Raw genomic sequence first — 22,657 nt, 5'->3', positions numbered from 1 at the left:
GGCCCCATCCGATGACACCCGCGGACAGGGCCAAACAGGAAGGATATAACCCCCCCCACTTTGCCAAAGCACAGCCCCCATACCACTAGAGGGATATCTTCAACCACCAATTTACCATCCTGAGACAAGGCCGAGTATAGCCCACAAAGATCTCCACCACGGCACAACCCAAGGGTGGGCGCCAACCCAGACAGGAAGATCACATCTTTGCTTCTCTTTAATGTGGCCTACTCATTGATTGGCCTAACTGAAACCTACATTGGTTCTCTCTTACCATGTGTCTCATAGCAGCATGTGACAAATATAATCCCAATTAATCTCTCCCCCTTTTCTGACTGTAAAATCCATCTCTACAAATGTTGTCCTTCTGCCCTGTGATTCATTTGATACGATGAACACTAGTTGTTTTATTTTAATCGTGTCAAGTGCAGAGGAGTTATTAATAACAATCACACTCCCCTGCCCTCTGGCATGTTGTCACTTACTATATGGTCTATTTCAGTTTGGCTTAGTTTTGGTAGGTTATAATTATATTCCTCTGTGGTGGTATTGGCTATATGTGTAAAGATAGCTGAAACATCTCACGACCTTCAATACTTGAGTGATGAAGATGTAACATATTCTGGCATATTAATTACAGTACTTGTGAGGAAGAAAAAGGCAGATCATGCTTTTCATCTGATTGCTGCATAAAGGTTGTAGGGCGTTCACTCACTTCTATACAGGGTAAAGAAAAACAGGGCATTTCAAGAGGGTGCTATGAAATTTGTCAACATTTTCTTTTCTTTATAAATTACATAAAGTTAATCATTAGATTGTTCTCTACAATATTATACACTTAATAGACTTGTACTTGACAATGTTAATTTACTGTGTCTGTTGCTGGTTTAGACTATTTGGTGTTCTAAGGTGGTACCATTTGCAGGTGTTTCTGCTGGTTGGACCAATCAAAATCAACTTGAAACCTTTGTCATTATTACATCCTGATCTTGGCTTTCATTGCCTATATTGGCGTTCAATCTAAGTTGAGAGGGGCTGTTTCTATGGCGATTTAAAGGGAAAGACTCAGAAATACACAATGAAAACAGAAACAGATTGTCTTTGTGGAGGGTGAATAATGAAATTCAGTCTGTTAGCTTTGTAAATAAATATTTATTTAGCCCCTATTTAGTTTTGTAATCAGCGGATTTAATTTATACTGAACAAAAATATAAATGTATATATATAATATAAATGATTCACCTGGTCAGTCTATGTCATGAAAAGAGCAGGTTTTCTTAATGTTTGGTACACTCAGTGTCTATCATATGTAGTATGTTATTCTAATCAGCGGTTACATGAGCATACATGTGTAATACTTACAGCATAGATATTTTATCTTCACATCCATCTGCCAGAGTATATTACATTCCTTGATTGAAAAAGCTACAACTACATGCGACAATTTAAAAATGTTTATTGAGTTACAGCTCATATAAGGAAATCAGTCAAATGAAATAAATAAATTAGGCCCTAATCTATGAATTTCACATGAATTGGGAATACAGATATGCATCTGTTGGTCACAGATACCAGACACCCAAAAAATGGGCCTCACAATGGACCTCAGGATCTCATCACGGTATCTCTGTGCATTCAAATTGCCATTGATAAAATGCAATTGTGTTCTTGTCCGTAGCTTATGCCTGCCCACAACATAACACCACCGCCACCATGGGGCACTCTGTTAACAATGTTGGCATCACCAAACCGCTCACCCATATGACGCCATTCACGTGGTCTGTGTTTGCTAGGCCAGTTGGAAGTACTGCCAAATTCTCAAAAACGACATTGGAGGAGGCTTATTTTAGAGGAATTAACATGAAATTCTCTTTCAACACCTCTGGTGGACATTCCTGCAGTCAGCATGCCAATTGCATGCTCCCTCAAAACTGGAGACATCTGTGGCATCGTGTTGTGTGACAGTTTAGAGTGGCATTTTATTGTTCAGTGTAGAAAAAGCCAATGTGAGGATCATTCAGAGATCCTCACTGAACTTCTGGAGAGAGTTTGCTGCACTGAAAGTAAAGGGGCTGAATGATTTTGCACGCCCAATTTTTCAGTTTTTGATTTGTTAAAAAAGTTTGAAATATCCAATAAATGTCGTTCCACTTCATGATTGTGTCCCACTTGTTGTTGATTCTTCACAAAAAATACAGTTTTATATCTTTATGTTTGAAGCCTGAAATGTGGCAAAAGGTCGCAAAGTTCAATACCAAATACTTGCGCAAGGCACTGTAAGTATGGTTCTCAATCAGAGACAACAATAGCTACCTCTGATTGAGAACCACACCCGGCCAAGCAAATAGAAAAAGAAATCATAGAACACACAACATAGAATGCCCACCCCAACTCACGCCCTGACCAAACCAAAATAGAGACATAAAAGGATCTCTAAGGTCAGGGCGTGACAGTACCCGCCCCCCCCCCCCCCAAAGGTGCGGACTCCGGCCTCAAAACCTAAACCCCTAGGGGAGGTTCTGGGTGGGCGTCCATCCGCGGTGGCGGCTCTGGTGCGGAACGTGGACCCCGCTCCACCTTAGGCTTGGCCCACTTAGGTGGCGCCTCTGGAGTGGGGACCCTCGCCGCCGACCCCGGACTGGGGACCCTCGCAGCGGGCCCCGGACAGGAGGGCGACTCTGGCAGCTCCGGACAGGAGGGCGACTCTGGCAGCTCCGGACAGGAGGGCGACTCTGGCAGCTCCGGACAGGAGGGCGACTCTGGCAGCTCCGGACAGGAGGGCGACTCTGGCAGCTCCGGACAGGGCGCAGGCACAGGACTCACCAGAATGGGGAGAACTACTGGAGGCCTGGTCCGTGGAGGAGGCTCAGGATAGACCGGACTGTGGGGGAGCACTGGAGATCTGGTGCATAGCCTTGGCACCACTCTTCCAGGCTGAATGCCCAGTCTAGCCCGGAATGTGCGGGGAGCTGGAACAGGCCGCACTGGGTTCTACTGGCGAGCTTAGAGCCGGCGCAGGATATCCTGGCCCGAGGAGACGCACTGGAGGTGCTGGAGGTCTGGAGGCACTGGAGGTCTGGAGAGCAGGGCTGGCACCATCCGTCCAGGCTGGATCCTCACCCTAAGAATGCGTACTGGAGACACTGTGCGCTCCACCGCATAACACGGTGCCTGACCAAACAAGTAGGTTCAGGGGCAGAATGACAGATGTTGACCTTGAGAGCACAGAGATTCGATCTAGCAACCTTTTGGTTGCTGGCCCAACGCTCTAACCACTAGGCTACCTGCCACCCCTAATAATAATAATTGTATCCTTGTATCTATTTACAGATGAATCACATGCTCTATCGCTGCAGACTTATATAAAAGAACCTGTGAAAACTGGAGCCTTATATTTTCATGAGAGGAAAAGCAACTGTAATGTGATATTGCTTTATTAAATGTGGAATTAGAGACTATATGGCAGAAGAGTAATATATCTTTATAAGATCTGGTGGCTCTGTGTATGTGTATCCTTTGTTTTCCTGTCCAATAATGTCCAATAATGAGCTGATCTGAGCCACCGCAACCGGGATAAATGTCTGCGTCCCAAAGGTCAACCTATCCCCTACATAATAGGGAGCAATTTGGGACATTAAAGCATTAAATAAAGACGCCCTTCAGTGATTTAAACTTTTTCTGTTGAAAAGTTATATCCCATGTGTTAATTAATACAGTAAAGTACACACACTAAAGTGTAAAAAAAATTATGGGTTTTTACTTGAGGAACAATAGCGGAGCAATAAAGAACAAAAGTGGAAAGGCCTGGTTTTCTCATATTAGGTTTTTGGTAGTATTATCATTATTATATGCTATCCCTAAAATGACCCCCAAAAAGTTCCCATCATTGAATGTGCTTAAGTAGGTTGTGAGTGTAATTACATAAGTAATTCCACTGTTACCTGTAGCTCTTAGTAAAGTAAAGAGTGACCTAGGGAAAATAGATGAGACGGACAGGAAAGAGATCATTTGAGAGATATCCGCCTATCTCGGCAAAGCAACTTTTTGAGCTCCCTGTAGGGTAACTGGCAAACATGTGAAATGTTAAAGGGCAAACAAGTGAAATGCTTAGCTCCCCGGAAGCCACTTGGTACAAACATTAACGGGTCATGCTTCACTGTAGGCTATGATTTCGCTGCAGAATTTGAGGGGATATTTTCAACAAACAACATTTAAAAAGTGTTATTTTTGAATGGCGTGAATGGCAACCATGAAAGTGTCACGAGCATGTTTTTCTGTTTTGCAACAAGCATACTTCAGTATTGTATTAGTTTGTATAATACTTTGCATTGTATTGTACTCATGCTTCACTGGTGGCAGGTAGCCTAGCGGTTAAGAGCATTGGGTCAATAACTGAAAGGTCGCTGGTTTGAATCCCTAACCTGGCAAAATTTAAAAATCTGCCATTCTGCCTTTGAGCAAGGAAGATTAGCCTCTTTGGCGTCAGTGGGACGCTACTGTCCCACCTGGCCAACATCCGGTGAAATTGCAGAGCGAGAAATTCAAATTACAAAAATCGTAATATTAAACATTCATGAAAATATAAGTGTAATACATCATTTGAAAGCTTAACTTCTTGTTAATCCAGCCGCTTTGTCAGATTTTTAAAAGGCTTTACGGCGAAAGCAGGACAGCGCCCCGCACACAAAAGCATTACATACATTTCCAACCAAGCAGAGGCGTCACAAAAGTCAGGAATAGAGATAAAATAAATAATTTACCTTTGAAGATCTCCATCTGGTTGAAATCACAAGGGTCCCAGCTACATGATAAATTGTCCTTTTGTTCGATAAAGTCCTTCTTTATATCCCAAAAATGTCCGTTTAGTTGGCGCGCTTGACTCAGTAATCCATGAAAAAATGCATACAAATGAATCCCCCTAAGTTACCAATAAACTTCTTCCAAACAATTCAAACAACATTGCTAATCAATCCTGAGGTACCCTAATATGTAAAGAAACAATACAATTTAAGACGGAGAATAGTATATTAAATTCAAAAAAAAAAAAATAATTATACTTCAAGGGTTACTAAAATAAAACATAATATAGCTAAATGATCCTTGGTAAGACTCTCTTAAAACAATCAGTGGTGGAAAAAGTACCCAATTGTCATAGTTGAGTAAAAGTAAAGATGCCTTAATAGATAATGACTCAAGAAAAAGTGAAAGTCACCCAGTAAACCACTACTTGGGTCAAAGTATTTGGTTTTAAATACACTTAAGTATCAAAAGTAAATGTAATTGCTAAAATATACTTGAGTATGAGTATGTATGAGTAAGTATGAATAATAAAAAAATCCTTAAATTAAGCAAAACAGACTGCACAATTTACTAGTTTAAAAAAATGTATGGATAGACAGGGGCACACTCTCACACTCAGACATAACTTACAAACTAAGCATTTATGTTGAGTGAGTCTGCAAGATCAGAGGCATTAGGGATGACCAGGGATGCTCTTTTGATAAATGTGTAAATTGGACCATTTTCTGTCCTGCTAAGAAATTCAAATTGAATGAGTACTTTTGGGTGTCAGGGAAAATGTATGGAGTAGAAAGAACATTATTTTCTTTAGGAATGTAGTGAAGTAAAAGTTGTCAAAAATATAAATAGTAAAGTACATTACTTAAGCACTTTACACCACTGAAAACAATTCCATATTTACTGATAAAAAAAATGTATGCAGCATGCAAAAATGTCAAAGATTTTACTGAGTTACATTTTATATAAGGAATTCACCCAGTTTAAATAATTTAATTAGGCCCTAATATATGGATTTCACATGACTGGGCAGGGGTGCAGCCATGAGTGGGCCTAGGAAGGAATAGGCCCACCCACTAGGAAGCCAGGCCCACCCACTGGGGAGCCATGCCCAGCCAAACAGAATTAGTTTTTCCCCACAAAAGGGCTTTATTACAGACATAAATACTCCTCAGCACCCCACCCTGCACCCTCTGACAATCCTGCAGGTGAAAAGCCGGATGTGGAAGTGCTGGACTGGTGTGGTTACACGGGGTCTGCAGTTGTAAGGCACATTGGTGCGGCTGGCTTCCGGGTTGGATGCGCGCTGTTGGTTGGGTTGTGTATCGGAGGACGCATGACCTCTCCCGAGCCCGTACGGCAGTTGTAGCTACTACAACAATAGGATACCACGAAATTGGGGAGAAAAAGGGGTAAAATTCAAAAAAATTAAAATAAAAACTAGCCTTTTAAAATGATAAACTTGGATTAACAATGTGCCACTGGAACAGAGGAGTGATGGTTGCTGATAATGGCCCTCTACACTCTGTAGATATTCCATTGAAAATCAGCCGTTTCCAGCTACAATAGTCATTTAGAACGTTAACACGGTCAACACTGTATTTGATGTTATTTTAATAGACAAAAAATGTGCTTTTCTTTCCAAAACAAGGACCCCAAACTTTTGAATGGTAGTGTATGTCTGGATAACCCCATATACCATGCATTGGTGTGAGACTCATAGTGGGGTAAAGGAGAAATAGAAATCAAATAAAGAAAGGTTGAGAACCCCTGTACTTAACTCTCTGTCACCAAAGTCTGAGAGGGGGCGAGAGAGAGAGAGAATTTATAATGTTGCAGCCATGCTCCCCTCCATCTCCCTCTATGTGTGACTCCTCTGGTGTGAATGTAGCCTTGAGGGAAATGCCAGACAAGGACAAAAAGCTTGTGCTGATGCATTGATGGGGAGATAGATCTTGTAGCGAAGTGTGCTAAATGACAAAATGATATCTCATCAGAGAGCCACCCTGTGTGTCAGTGGAAGAGTGTATGGGTGCCTTAACGCCCATGGTTCTACAGGGGAGCAGAGTATTATACGTTCTGATTTCAGCCTTTGGTTTGGTATTGTGTAGAATATGTGTGCCTTAGTATAAAATGGATATAGAAGCCATAAACAGGGCCCTGCTTATAGACCAGCATCACCAAGCACTAGGGTCACTAGGGAGGTGGATGGCGGGAGAGGGATACACAGAGCAAACCCATGGCGCAATGGGCCAAAGGAATTCGGGGCAAACAATATACAAATAAAGCTTTTAATACGTTAACTATCGACCGGTCAGCTGAAATAAACTGGCGAGTATTGGCAGACAAGGGACTCCATAATGAAGCTGGTCAATTGCTAAGCTGTCCACAATCAATTGCACATAACAGTTCATTACAGCTGGGGACCATCTGAAGCCCGAGAAAGAGCGAGGCCAAACAAGCAGAGGTGTAGAGCTGGCCTAGCTAAGGCGAGGGGAGAAGTATCGAGCGACTTGCGTAGGAGATATAAAAATTAAATGCAACGAGTGGTTGTGTGAAGGCATCTCTCATTAGACTCGGCGTTCCGAGGGTGTCAGTTTCCCCCTGCTCATAAAGGCGAGGTGTGCATGCTGGCACCCGCAGCCCAAGTGAACACCCCCCTCACTTGGTGCACAGCGTTGGACCCGCGTTACTAAAAAACTCAAAATGGAATGCAGTTGAAGGAAGGAGATGGATAACAATTGCTTGTTGGATCAACCTCACAGAGTAATATAGTTTTCTTCCTTGCTGGCTTGCTTGAGGAGCACAGGTTTCTGATGGAAACCATAGCTTATTTAATGAGCAAAACTTTACATTAGTGCTATAGGCCATAGAGACTGTGTGCAATAGAAATACAGAGCATAATCTCGGCCCCTTTTGCATGTTTTGTCAAGATTTTGTATACTTTCTTTTGAATTAAATTTCAGACCATTCTTTCTAGTCAACCTTTCTAGCACATTGCTTTAGTTTAGATTAGTTATCTTATGGAGACAGATGTTATGTATGAATAGGCTTTGGTAAAAAATATAAAATATACACTACCATTCAAAAGTTTGGGGTCACTTACAAATGTCGTTGTTTTTGAAAGAAAAAAAAATTCTTTGTCCATTTAAATGACATCAAATTGATCAGAAATACAGTGTAGATATTTGTTATGTTGTAAATGACTATTGTAGCTGGAAACGGCTGATTTATAAGGCGTACATAGGCCCATAATCAGCAACCATCACTCCTGTGTTCCAATGGCACGTTGTGTTAGTTAATCCAAGTTTCTAATTTTTTTTTAGAGGCTAATTGATAATTAGAAACCCCTTTGGAATTATGGTAGCACAGCTGAAAACTGTTCCAATTAAAGAAGAAATAAAACTGTGTAAGGGATTTCTTCCATTGACGGAGAGGCAGACCAAAGCGCAGCGTGGTTATTTTGACTCATGTTTTAATAAATCACTTCACATGAACAAACTAACAAACTAACAAACTAACAAAAACAAGAAACGTGAAAACCCAAAAGCCCTATCTGGTGCAAAACACAGAGACAGGAACAATCACCCACAAACACACAGTGACACCCAGGCTACCTAAGTATGATTCTCAATCAGAGACAACTAATGACACCTGCCTCTGATTGAGAACCATACTAGGCCGAAACATAGAAATACCCAAATCATAGAAAAACAAACATAGACTGCCCACCCAACTCACGCCCTGACCATACTAAATAATGACTAAACAAAGGAAATAAAGGTCAGAACGTGACAAACTGGCCTTATTTAGCTTAGTCGAGTATCTGGAGCATCAGCATTTGTGGGTTCGATTACAGGCTCAAATGGCCAGAAACAAAGGAATTTATTCTGAAACTCGTCAGTCTATTCTTGTTCTAAGAAATTAAATAGTACCCGCAAACACTATTCTCAACGTCAACAGTAAAGAGGCGACTCCGGGATGCTGGCCTTCTAGGCAGAGTTTCCCTGTCGAGTGTCTGTGTTATTTTGCCCATCTGAATTATTTTTCCTTTATTGGCCTGTCTGAGATATGGCTTTTTCTTTGCAACTCTGCCTGGAAGGCCAGCATCCCGGAGTCACCTCTTCACTGTTGACGTTGAGACTGGTGTTTTGCGGGTACTACTTAATGAAGCTGCCAGTTGAGGACTTGTGAGGTGTCTGTTTCTCAAACTAGACACTCTAACGTACTTTTCCTCTTGCTCAGTTGTGCACCGGTGCCTCCCTCTCCTCTTTCTATTCTGGTTAGAGCCCGTTTGTGCTGTTCTGTGAAGGGACTAGTCCCCAGCATTGTACGAGATCTTCAGTTTCTTGGCAATTTCTCGCATGGAATAGCCTTTTTTTCTCAGTTCAAGAAAAGGCTGACAAGTTTCAGAAGAAAGTTATTTGTTCTGGCCATTTTGAGCCTGTAATCGAAGACCAGTTTTATTGCTTCTTTAATCAGAACAATAGTTTTCAGCTGTGCTAACTTAATTGCAAATGGGTTTTCTAATGATCAATTAGCCCTTTAAAATGATAAACTTGGTTTAGCTTATTTGGAGTAGACTACACAGTGAGTGGGTATGTAATTGTACATGCTGAACGGCTTTCAATAACTAGAAAAATGTACACATTGGGCAGTAGGTAAGCGAGTGTCAGATAATTTGGGGATGAGGCTTCTGGAACCTTATGTTGGCAAGGGGAGAAATGTCAATATGGACAATTTCTTCACTTCACTGTCATTGGCGAACAAGTTACTTGTAAAGAAAAAAATACTTTCCGGCACCATTAACAAAGTGAGACTGTAGCTCCCTCCCTCTGCGCAAAATAAGGCAGTTGTACTCTGCAATGGTGCCGAAGAATGACAAGATGATGGGGACACAATAAAGAGAAAACCACTATAACCAAACAAAGGTATGTCAAAGTGTGTCAAGCAAGTGAAAGTTATGAAGATTCATGTAAACTGTTAGGACAAGGGATAACAGCTAAATTAAATCCAACAGATCCCATTGCATGAAGACACACAAAGGTGTTATCAGGTTTCAGGTAAGACCCAAATGCAGACTGCGTTGAAGTAACAATGTTTATTATAGCAACAGGGGCAGGAAAACGACAGGTCAAGGCAGGGAGGGGTCGATAATCCAGTGTAGTGAAAAAGGCACAGGACGGCAGGCAGGCTCAGGATCAGGTCAGCTATAGGTTGGTGATCCAGAGTAGGGACAAAGGCACAGGACGGCAGGCCGTGTCAGGGGTAGGCAGACTGGTCAGGCAGGTGGGCGGGCTCAGAGTCAGGACAGGAAAATGTCAAACCCAGGAGAATGAGAAAAAGAGAGACTGGGGAAAACCAGGAGCTGTGACAAACCGTTGGTTGACTTGACAAACAAGACAAACTGGCACAGACAGACTGAAAACACAGGTAAATAGCCAGGGGATAAGTGGGGTAGATGGGCGACACCTGGAGGGGGATGGAGAAAAGCACAAGGACAGGTGAAACAGATCAGGGCGTGACAGGTGTAGACCTTACAGTGAAATCTTACTTATAATCCCTTAACCAACAACGCAGTTTTAAGAAAAATACCTAAAAAAATAAGAAATATAAGTAGCAAAATAAAAAGTTAAATAAAAGCGCCAAGTCCACTTGACTGCCCGTCTTCCTGACAGTGTACCTTGGTGGATAGCGTATTATTTTTATTTTGTCATAAAAAAAAAAAGTTGTTACCGTGTTCCAACTCATATACTTTGTGTTTAATGAAAATTGAACCATGGATTACAGTTTCTCCTGGTCCATAGACCACTTTCAGGGTGAGGACGAAGTTGTAAAATAGTGAACTACTCCTTTAAGACAAATTAAAGTTCACATGTTCATGAAGGCATTTCTGCAAGGCCTTTCAAAAAAAAATGTTTTAGGAACTAGCATCAAACGCCCACCTTGAGGAATTTAGACACAAATTAATAACTTTTGAAGTACAGCTCACCACACAGGTAGGACTTTTTGAAACGTATTGTTAATGAACAGTAAGAGGGCTGTGAACCATCAGTGGGTGTGGCCAGAGGGCTGTCAACCATCAGTGGGTGTTGCCAAGGGGCTGGGAATCAACCATCAGTGGCCATGCTGCTGAGACAGGAGTTGGTTTGGATCAGCTAGTGACTGCGGAGCCCGAGTTTTCAGCCTGTCTCGCTCTCTCTCCCACAATGGCAGTGCTAATGGATTTACTCGAGATGGTGTAGGCATTTATTACCACGTGTAATTGAACGCAATGATTATCGTTGTTGTGTAATGTGATTTTAATGCGGTGGCGATGGTTATGTATAAGGCCTAATGACTTGCCTCCTTGGGTATGGGCACAGGGAGAGGAAAAAATTAAGAATGTGATTTCGATTTCTTCCTATTTTGAGTTGACATATAAATAAGGAAGTTTAATTAAAGTGTTCCTTCGGCAGCTTGCTTTTGCAAATAAGCGGGCGTTTTATGAGTTTTCGTTTTGTGGAGTGGAGTATTGGATTGAGGTGCATGGGCATAATGTGTAGTTGTGGGAGGTCTGGGGGAACTAGCCTTTAAATGATGGTAGATATGGCAGACATTCTGTAAACAACAATTGTTTTCTATTTGATTACTTCGAAAAAAATATGCATAACTTCTAAAAGCATAGATTTATATAAATTACTCCCTATGAAAATTGACAGTGTTCTATTGAGAATATAACTGAAAGGCAAAAGTGGGTGCTTCACAAAATATATTTCTTACCAATTATATTTTTAACATCTATCCTAAATAGTATGTGTGATTGATAAGAGCATTATAATAAGCACATTGAAAATGCCTTGTCTAATTAACAAAAGGATGAGTGCAGTCAAAAATGGTATATCCAGTTTTTTAATAATATTTCCACACAATGAGGTCGAAATAACACTAGAGTTGTGAAAATTATGATAATGCACTTTTTGTGTAAGAGCTGTTTGAAAGAAAATGCTGGATTTTCAAGTTTTTGGCCCAGATCATGACATCACAATCTGATATTATTCTGACCAATGATCAGTCATATTTTATTTGTACATGTATCCTCCTACTTTAAAGGGATAAATGGGGTAGGTTCTAAAGTCTAGATTATCCTATTCGCCAATCAGAGCTATGTATGTAAATATATTTACATTTGTATCAACACACCCACATGATCAGAAAGAGCATTTCAAAGGCAAAAGAATGCTCAGGGAAATACATTATTACAAATATATTTGGAGTTATTTTCATGAAATAAACACATTGATTCATTAGACATACAGTGATGATTTAAAAATACAATTACAAAGACTGCATTGAAACACATGTATTTGTAATATTTTATGCTTTTATATTAATAACCTCTCTGGGATAGGTGTCCCTCTAGCGTTGTCAATGATGTACCCCATGGTGGTGGTGGGTTTATGGTATGGGCAGGCATAAGCTATGGACAATGAACACAATTGCATTTTATCGATGGCAATTTGAATGCACAGAGATACCGTGACAAGATCCATTGTTGTGCCATTCATCCGCCGCCATCAAGTTTCAAGTTTTAATGTCATATGCACAAGTACAGTGAAAGGCATTTCCTGCAAATTCAAAACCGAACAATGCAATAATCAATAATAATGTAATACTAGAAAAATAAGAAATGAAGAAATATGAAGAACACAATAAATAAGTAAGTAAGCATACTTTATACAGGGTCAGTTCCAATACAATATTTATGATGTGCAGAGATACTGGAGTGATTGGAGGTAGATATGTATAGGGGTAAGGTGACTAGGCAACAGGATATAAGATGAACAGAGTAGCAGTGGCTTGTATGTGAGTGGGTGTGCATGTGTGTAGAGTCAGAATAAATGTATGTGCATTTTATGTGTGTGTGAGCAGATGATGAAGTGAGTGAGTGTGTGAGTGTGTGTGTAGGGCCCTGCGAGTGTGCATAAAAATAAAAGGTCAAGATACATAAAGATACAAGGTTAACTCAGATAGTCTGTGTAGCTATTTATCAGTCTTTATCAGGCTTGGGGATATAAACTGTTCAAGAGCCTGTTGGTGCCAGACTTGATGCACCAGTACTGCTTGCCGTGCAGTAGCAGAGAGAATAGTCTATGGCTTGGGTGGTTGGAGTCTTTGACGATTTCCCGGGCCTTCCTAACACACCGCTTGATTTAGATGTCATGGATGGCAGGGAACTCGTCCCTCAGTGATGTACTGGACTTGCCACACCAACCTCTGTAGCATCATGTGATTGAGGGTGGTGCTATTGCCATACCAGGCAGTGATGCAGCTAGACAAAATGTTCTCAATGGTTCAGCTGTTGAACTTTTTGAGGATTTGAGGGCCCATGCCAAACTTTTTAAATCTCCTGAGGGGGAGGTTGAAACTTCTGGTGAAACTGGAGGGTGCGTAATTCAAATAAATAATCATAAACATTATGGATATTAAACATTTAGGTACATAAAAGTTTCTTATATTGGTTAAAAGCTTAAATTCTTGTTAATCTAACTGCACTGTCCGAGTCCTCTTCATCGCGAATTTCCAAGTCTGTGTCCCTGTAGTAAAACTGTAATTTCTTTCTCATTTTGGAAGAAACAAGCCTGAAACATTGAACAAAGACTACTGACATCCAGTGGAAGCCATAAGAATTGCATAATGGGAGCTAGATTTAATTATTTCCCTATACGTTCTATTGGAAGAGCATGAGTAATAAAAAAAAAATATCTGGTTTGTTTTTCTTTGGATTTTCTCCAACCATATCTATTGTGTTATAGTCTCCTACATTATTTTAACATTTCTACAAACTTCTGAGTGTTTTCTTTCCAATGGTAATTATATGCATATCCTGGCTTCAGGGCCTGAGCAACAGGCAGTTTACTTTGGGCACGACAGTCAGGCGGAAATTGAGAAAAAAGGCCTGAAGGTTTATATTAAAGTCTCGAGATAGTAGCTTTCCTCTAACCATCTTTCGTCCACGGTAATTTCAGTATATTGTTGGTTTGCATCTTATTTCCAGTCAGGCAACAATTTGGGCCAAAATTGGCATGGGAGGGACCATCTCCAGTTATTACAGTACAGTGTAATCGACCTTCCATTTTAGTATGCAGGATATTTCAGGAAAACGGCAGGCTCTCAAAATTGTTTGCTGAGTGGAGGCCTGTTATGTAGCTGCTCAAGAAATCACTTGCACTCACACACTCACACACACACACACACACACACAGTTACCATAGCTCTCTTTCAACACACTCCCCACCCCCCACCCCCACAGTCTTTATTTCACATCTTTTGAACGCGCACACACACACAAAGCTGGGGCTTTGCTTGACATTATTAGTTTTGCATTTGGGCAGTCTGCCCAGAGTAGCAGTATAGATTTTTGCCTTGCCTCCCTATAATTGGATGAGTTAAATTTCTCCATTCATTACATATAGTCATGTAAGCCTCTCCAAGATCGCATAGCAGTTCAGACGTCTTTTGTCCTCGTCTTGTCGTGTCCTGTATATATATATATATTTACAACTTTTTTTCACATACATTTTATTTTTATTTTCCATCAACTCATCTTCTAAACACTCTCCTGCAACCAGCCTCACCAATTTATATTTATAAAAAAGTATTATTTACCTCAGATCTGTAATCCTGCAAGAAGCTAGCCAGAAACTCCAAGAAGCTAGCCAGAAACTAGCCAGAAGCTAGCCAGGAGCTAGCCCAGAAGCTAATCCAGAAGCTAATCAGAAGCTAGTTAGCTTCTTTACTGGCAAATCGTTAGTATTCAGCTAACCACGGTTTGTGGTCATCAGCTATCCTTTAGCTCGAAAATCTATCGAAAATCTATCGCCAGTTTTGTACGGCGCAGCGCGGCTCGGAACGGAACATACCGGACCAATTTTTCTCTCCATGTCCCTGGATTTCAACTGCTCTCTGGACATTCATACCCGGATCTCACAGCTAGCTAGCTGCTATTCGTGTGACAGTCGGCTTTCGTCGATTCCGGAGCAAACATCGATTGTTCCGGTGCTAGCCAGCTCCGTCAATCACTCCTGAGTTCCATCATTCACTCCTGGGCTGCAGTCACCTATCTGGACCCGTTTCACTGCCTACGCGGAGCCCCACCGGGCCTTCACAACTGGACTGCCGACGTTATCTACCTGAATGAGATCCGGCTGGCTCCTCTGTCGCGACGTTACCTGAACGCCCATCTGCGGCCCGCTAACCGTTAGCTGTCTTACCGGCTGCTATCTGAATAGACAATCGGACAATTTATTTATTTTTATTATTATTATGTTTTCTTCTCGGGCCTCTATAACTATATCTATTGTTCTTATTTTTGTTGTTGTTGTGTGATTTGGATTAATCCCCTCTACCACACGGAACCCCACTAATCTACTGACCGAACGCAAGAGGTGGCTAACAACAGACTCCATCCTATGCTAGCTTGCTACCGGTTGGCCTGGCTAGCTGTCTAAATCGCCGTGACCCTCAACCAACCTCTCCACTCACTGGACCCTTTTGATCACTCGACTAAGCGTGCCTCTCCTTAATGTCAATATGTCTTGTCCATTGCTGTTCTGGTTAGTGTTTATTGGCTTATTTCACTGTAGAGCCTCCAGTCCTGCTCACTATACCTTATCCAACCTATTAGTTCCACCACCCACACATGCAATGACATCTCCTGGTTTCAATGATGTTTCTAGAGACAATATCTCTCTCTTCATCACTCAATACCTAGGTTTACCTCCACTGTATTCACATCCTACCTTACCTTTGTCTGTACATTATACCTTGATGCTATTTTATCGCCCCCAGAAACCTCCTTTTACTCTCTGTTCCAGACGTTCTAGACGACCAATTCTTATTGCTTTTAGCCGCACCCTTATTCTACTCCTCCTATGTTCCTCTGGCGATGTAGAGGTGAATCCAGGCCCTGCAGTGCCTAGCTCCACTCCTATTCCCCAGGCGCTCTCTTTTGACGACTTCTGTAACCGTAATAGCCTTGGTTTCATGCATGTTAACATTAGAAGCCTCCTCCCTAAGTTTGTTCTATTCACTGCTTTAGCACACTCTGCCAACCCGGATGTTCTAGCTGTGTCTGAATCCTGGCTTAGGAAGACCACCAAAAATTCAGACATTTTAATTCCAAACTACAACATTTTCAGACAAGATAGAACTGCCAAAGGGGGCGGTGTTGCAATCTACTGCAAAGATAGCCTGCAGAGTTCTGTCCTACTATCCAGGTCTGTACCCAAACAATTTGAACTTCTACTTTTAAAAATCCACCTCTCTAAAAACAAGTCTCTCACCGTTGTCGCCTGCTATAGACCACCCTCTGCCCCCAGCTGTGCTCTGGACACCATATGTGAACTGATTGCCACTCATCTATCTTCAGAGCTCGTGCTGCTAGGCGACCTAAACTGGAACATGCTTAACACCCCAGCCATCCTACAATCTAAACTTGATGCCCTCAATCTCACACAAATTATCAATGAACCTACCAGGTACCTCCCCAAAGCCTTAAACACGGGCACCCTCATAGATATCATCCTAACCAACTTCCCCTCTAAATACACCTCTGCTGTCTTCAACCAAGATCTCAGCGATCACTGCCTCATTGCCTGCATCCGTAATGGGTCAGCGGTCAAACGACCTCCTCTCATCACTGTAAAACGCTCCCTGAAACACTTCAGCGAGCAGGCCTTTCTAATCGACCTGGCCGGGGTATCCTGGAAGGATATTGACCTCATCCCGTCAGTAGAGGATGCCTGGATATTTTAAAAAAATGCCTTCCTAACCATCTTAAATAAACATGCCCCATTCAAGAAATTTAGAACCAGGAACAGATATAGCCCTTGGTTCTCCCCAGACCTGACTGCCCTTAACCAACACAAAAACATCCTATGGCGTTCTGCATTAGCATCGAACAGCCCCCGTGATATGCAGCTGTTCAGGGAAGCTAGAAACCATTATACACAGGCAGTTAGAAAAGCCAAGGCTAGCTTTTTCAAGCAGAAATTTGCTTCTTGCAACACTAACTCAAAAAAGTTCTGGGACACTGTAAAGTCCATGGAGAATAAGAACACCTCCTCCCAGCTGCCCACTGCACTGAAGATAGGAAACACTGTCACCACTGATAAATCCACCATAATTGAAAATTTCAATAAGCATTTTTCTACTGCTGGCCATGCTTTCCACCTGGCTACTCCTACCCCTGTCAACAGCACTGCACCCCCAACAGCAACTCGCCCAAGCCTTCCCCATTTCTCCTTCTCCCAAATCCATTCAGCTGATGTTCTGAAAGAGCTGCAAAATCTGGACCCCTACAAATCAGCCGGGCTAGACAATCTGGACCCTTTCTTTCTAAAATTATCTGCCGAAATTGTTGCCACCCCTATTACTAGCCTGTTCAACCTCTCTTTCATGTCGTCTGAGATTCCCAAAGATTGGAAAGCAGCTGCGGTCATCCCCCTCTTCAAAGGGGGGGACACTCTTGACCCAAACTGCTACAGACCTATATCTATCCTACCATGCCTTTCTAAGGTCTTCGAAAGCCAAGTCAACAAACAGATTACCGACCATTTTGAATCTCACCATACCTTCTCTGCTATGCAATCTGGTTTCAGAGCTGGTCATGTGTGCACCTCAGCCACGCTCAAGGTCCTAAACGATATCTTAACCGCCATCGATAAGAAACATTACTGTGCAGCCGTATTCATTGATCTGGCCAAGGCTTTCGACTCTGTCAATCACCACATCCTCATCGGCAGACTCAGCCTGGTTCACCAACTACTTCTCTGATAGAGTTCAGTGTGTCAATTCGGAGGGTCTGTTGTCCGGACCTCTGGCAGTCTCTATGGGGGTGCCACAGGGTTCAATTCTTGGACCGACTCTCTTCTCTGTATACATCAATGAGGTCGCTCTTGCTGCTGGTGAGTGTCTGATCCACCTCTACGCAGACGACACCATTCTGTATACTTCCGGCCCTTCTTTGGACACTGTGTTAACAACCCTCCAGGCAAGCTTCAATGCCATACAACTCTCCTTCCGTGGCCTCCAATTGCTCTTAAATACAAGTAAAACTAAATGCATGCTCTTCAACCGATCGCTACCTGCACCTACCCGCCTGTCCAACATCACTACTCTGGACGGCTCTGACTTAGAATACGTGGACAACTACAAATACTTAGGTGTCTGGTTAGACTGTAAACTCTCCTTCCAGACCCATATCAAACATCTCCAATCCAAAGTTAAATCTAGAATTGGCTTCCTATTTCGCAACAAAGCATCCTTCACTCATGCTGCCAAACATACCCTTGTAAAACTGACCATCCTACCAATCCTCGACTTTGGCGATGTAATTTACAAAATAGCCTCCAATACCCTACTCAACAAATTGGATGCAGTCTATCACAGTGCAATCCGTTTTGTCACCAAAGCCCCATATACTACCCACCATTGCGACCTGTACGCTCTCGTTGGCTGGCCCTCGCTTCATACTCGTCGCCAAACCCACTGGCTCCATGTCATCTACAAGACCCTGCTAGGTAAAGTCCCCCCTTATCTCAGCTCGCTGGTCACCATAGCATCTCCCACCTGTAGCACACGCTCCAGCAGGTATATCTCTCTAGTCACCCCCAAAACCAATTCTTTCTTTGGCCGCCTCTCTTTCCAGTTCTCTGCTGCCAATGACTGGAACGAACTACAAAAATCTCTGAAACTGGAAACACTTATCTCCCTCACTAGCTTTAAGCACCAACTGTCAGAGCAGCTCACAGATTACTGCACCTGTACATAGCCCACCTATAATTTAGCCCTATCAACTACCTCTTTCCCAACTGTATTTAATTTATTTATTTATTTTGCTCCTTTGCACCCCATTATTTGTATTTCTACTTTGCACATTCTTCCATTGCAAAACTACCATTCCAGTGTTTTACTTGCTATATTGTATTTACCTTGCCACCAAGGCCTTTTTTGCCTTTACCTCCCTTCTCACCTCATTTGCTCACATTGTATATAGACTTGTTTATACTTTATTATTGACTGTATGTTTGTTTTACTCCATGTGTAACTCTGTGTTGTTGTATCTGTCGAACTGCTTTGCTTTATCTTGGCCAGGTCGCAATTGTAAATGAGAACTTGTTCTCAACTTGCCTACCTGGTTAAATAAAGGTAAAATAAAAAAATAAAAAAATAAATAAACATATGCTTTTGACTTCTGGACCCCTGCAGCTCCTGGGTTTTGTTAGCACTCCCAACCCTGATAATAGGAGATTAACCCTGCCCACTGTGTGTGCGCGTGTGTAACCCACTGGGCACAAACTGGTTGAATCAATGTTCAACCTAATTTGTCAACGTACTATGACGTGGAATCTACATGGAAATTACATTGGATTTGAAAAAAGTATTTCACCATGGAAAACAACAAACCTTGTGTAAAACATGTTATATCCACTATCAGAAGAACAAAATAGGCTGGGCAGCACCTCCTACTGGAGAATTTATCTATCTACAGCTACGCTTTGGTCTACCAACACCAAATATCAACATTTGATGTAGATGTATCTTCATTAGGATAGCTCCATCTGTGCCACTGACTTAGTCTGGTATTATTCCAGTTTGTCTGTAAATTAATTATTGATATGTTGGATTCAAGTCCCCACACCAACTTTATTTAACTTCTTGACGCTACCAATCCCTGTAGCGGGATAATTTTCATCTGCAACTGCTGAATAGCATAGCGCAACAGTCAAATAATATTACTAGAAAATATTCATAATTATGAAATCACAAGTGCAATATTTTGAAACACAGCTTAGCCTTTTGTTAATCACCCTGTCGTTTTGAAATTATGCTTTACAGCGAAAGCAATCCAAGCGTTAGTGTAAGTTTATCAATAGCCTAGCATAGCATTATGTTCACTTAGCATCAGGAAGCTGGGTCACGAAAATCAGAAAAGCAATCAAATTAACCGTTTACCTTTGATTATCTTCGGATGTTTTCACTCACGAGACTCCCAGTTACACAGCAAATGTTCCTTTTGTCCCATAAAGATAATTTTTATACCCAAAATACCAACGTTTGTTTGTCATGTTATGTTCAGAAATCCACAGGAAAGAGCGATCACGAGAACGCAGACGGAAATTCCAAATAGTCTTCATAATGTCCACAGAAACATGTCAAAATGTTTTTTTAGAATCATTCCTCAGGTAGTTTTTAAAATATATATTCGATAATATATCAACCGAGTGTGTAGCTTTTTCAATAACAGCGGGAGGAACAATGGCCGCTTCACTCAATTGCGCACCATCTCACTCTGAGAGCCCCCACCTCTCCACTTACGCAATGTGATCCTTCACGTTCATTTTTCAAAATAAAAGCCTGGAACTATTTCTAAAGACTGTTGACATCTTAGGGAAGCCACAGAAAAAGGAATATGGTTGATATCCCTTTAAATGGAGGACAGGCACGCATAGGAACACAGAGTTTCAAAATAAGAGGCACTTCCTGATTGGATTATCCTCAGGCTTTCGCCTGCAATATCAGTTATGTTATACTCACAGACAATATTTTTACAGTTTTGGAAACTTTAGAGTGTTTTCTATCCTAATATGACAATTATATGCATATTCTAGTTTCTGGGGCTGAGAAATAGGCAGTTTCAAATGGGTACGTTTTTTTAGCCAAAAATGAAAATACTGCCCCCTACACGCAAAAGGTTAACTTCCTGACTGATGTCTTGAGATGTTGCTTCAATATTTCCACATAATTTGCCTGCCTCATTATGCCATCTATTTTGTGAAGTGCACCAGTCACTCCTGCAGTTAAGCACCCCCACAACATGATGCTTCACGGTTGGGATGGTGTTCTTCAGCTTGCAAGCTTCCCCCTTTTTCCTCCAAACATAACGATGGTCATTATGGCCAAACAGTTCTGTTTTTGTTTCTTCAGACCAGAGGACATTTCTCCAAAAAGTATGATCTTTGTCGCCATGTGCAGTTGCAAACCAAAGGATTACTTTTTTTATGGAGGTTTTGGAGCAGTGGCTTGTTCCTTGCTGAGGGACCTTTCAGGTTATGTCGATATAGGACTCGTAGAGATCAATTTGTTCCTGTTTCCTACAGCATCTTCACAAGGTCCTTTGCTGTTGTTCTGGGATTGATTTGCACTTTTCGCACCAAAGTACGTTCATGTCAAGGAGACAGAACGCGTCTCCTTCCTGAGCACTATGACGGCTGTGTGGTCCCATGGTGTTTATCTTTTTTGTACAGATGAACGTGGTACCTTCAGGCGTTTGGCACAGTCAACATAGTGTATGTAAACTTCTGACCCACTAGAATTGTTATACAGTGAATTATAATGTGTCTGTAAACAATTGTTGGAAAAATGTATTGTGTCATGCACAAAGTAAATGTCCTAACCGATTGCCAAAACTATAGTTTGTTAACAAGAAATTTGTGGAGTGGTTGAAAAACGAGTTTTAATGACTCCAACCTAAGTGTATGTAAACATCTGATTTCAACTGTATGTTATTGTGTTACTTTTTATTATTTTTTATTTTTTACTTTAGTTTATTTGGTAAATATTTTCTTAGTCTTCTTAAGCTGCACTGTTGGTTAAGGGCTGGTAAATAAGAATTTCACGGTAAGGTCTACACTTGTTGTTTTCGGCGCATGTGACAAGTTAAAGTTTGATTTGATTCAATTTTTCATGTGTGTACATTTTTTTTATCCATTTATTTAAGAGGAACAAAATGTAAATACATTTTACAACTTTTTTGTGTTATCCTCTATGATTGTAATTGCATTATCCACACGTGTGGTTGTTTTAAAACGTGAAATAAATAAATATATCTATAACTCCAGGGATATGGGTTCGATTCCCATGGGGACCAGTATGAAGAAAAGAAAAAAGAAAATGTATGCACTCACTACTGTAAGTCGCTTTGGATAAGAGTGTCTGTTATATTATTTAATGTCAATGTAAATGCTGTTTAAATAAACAAAATATCTGACAATGTACTCCCATTTCAACTTTGCTGTGCTTTTAAATTGTTGAAACCACAGTGATATACATTGTTTTTCCATTGGCATTTGGTTGTGCTTTAAGATGTATGAAAACGTAATGATATCACTTTGATAATTCAACTAACTTTTTCAACTAACTAACTTATCCTTTTGAGTGGGTGAATATAGGTTGTATTCTCATTGATCAATGTCTCAACCAATATTACCCAATTATCCATGTTGAAATTATGTTGTGTGCCCAGTGGGTATTAAGATGATTATTAAGATTTCCTTTTTTTAGTTGACGGTGGCTGTCCATAATTGTCGGTTACAAGATTATACGATATTTGTGCCAACTCTAAATTAAACGTTTCAATTCCCAGATCAAATTGATATCTGGGATAATGATCTGTTTGTAATTTATCAGCCATGCATTCATTCTACTGTCTTGTTTTCCTTGGGTATAAATGTGTACCTGTAAATATATGTTTTAATCACATGCGATGACGTGATTGAGGGTATACAATCTCACTGTAAGTGACAACAGCTGATTCAAAGCTTATGGAGACATATTTGAACAATTCCTCATATTAAACAGGTGGTGACATTGTGATTCCAATGATAAGAGGACACGGGTTTCCTCCAGAGGTGCTAGATCCTTCAAGGTGCATCCGAGAGTGTGGATACGCATGCATACGGTGTGATATGGTCATGCATATTTCATTATAGCATGTATATTTAAAGCAGTCATGTATACACCATGGTGGCATGATATATGGATCCTGACAACAGTCCTTGACATTATGTGCACAATTACTCTCCTCAACCGATATCAA

This window comes from Oncorhynchus clarkii, chromosome 7 (assembly GCF_045791955.1).
Source record: "Oncorhynchus clarkii lewisi isolate Uvic-CL-2024 chromosome 7, UVic_Ocla_1.0, whole genome shotgun sequence".
In the NCBI taxonomy this organism is placed as follows: domain Eukaryota; kingdom Metazoa; phylum Chordata; class Actinopteri; order Salmoniformes; family Salmonidae; genus Oncorhynchus; species Oncorhynchus clarkii.
Note: the sequence above shows the minus strand (reverse complement) of the source record.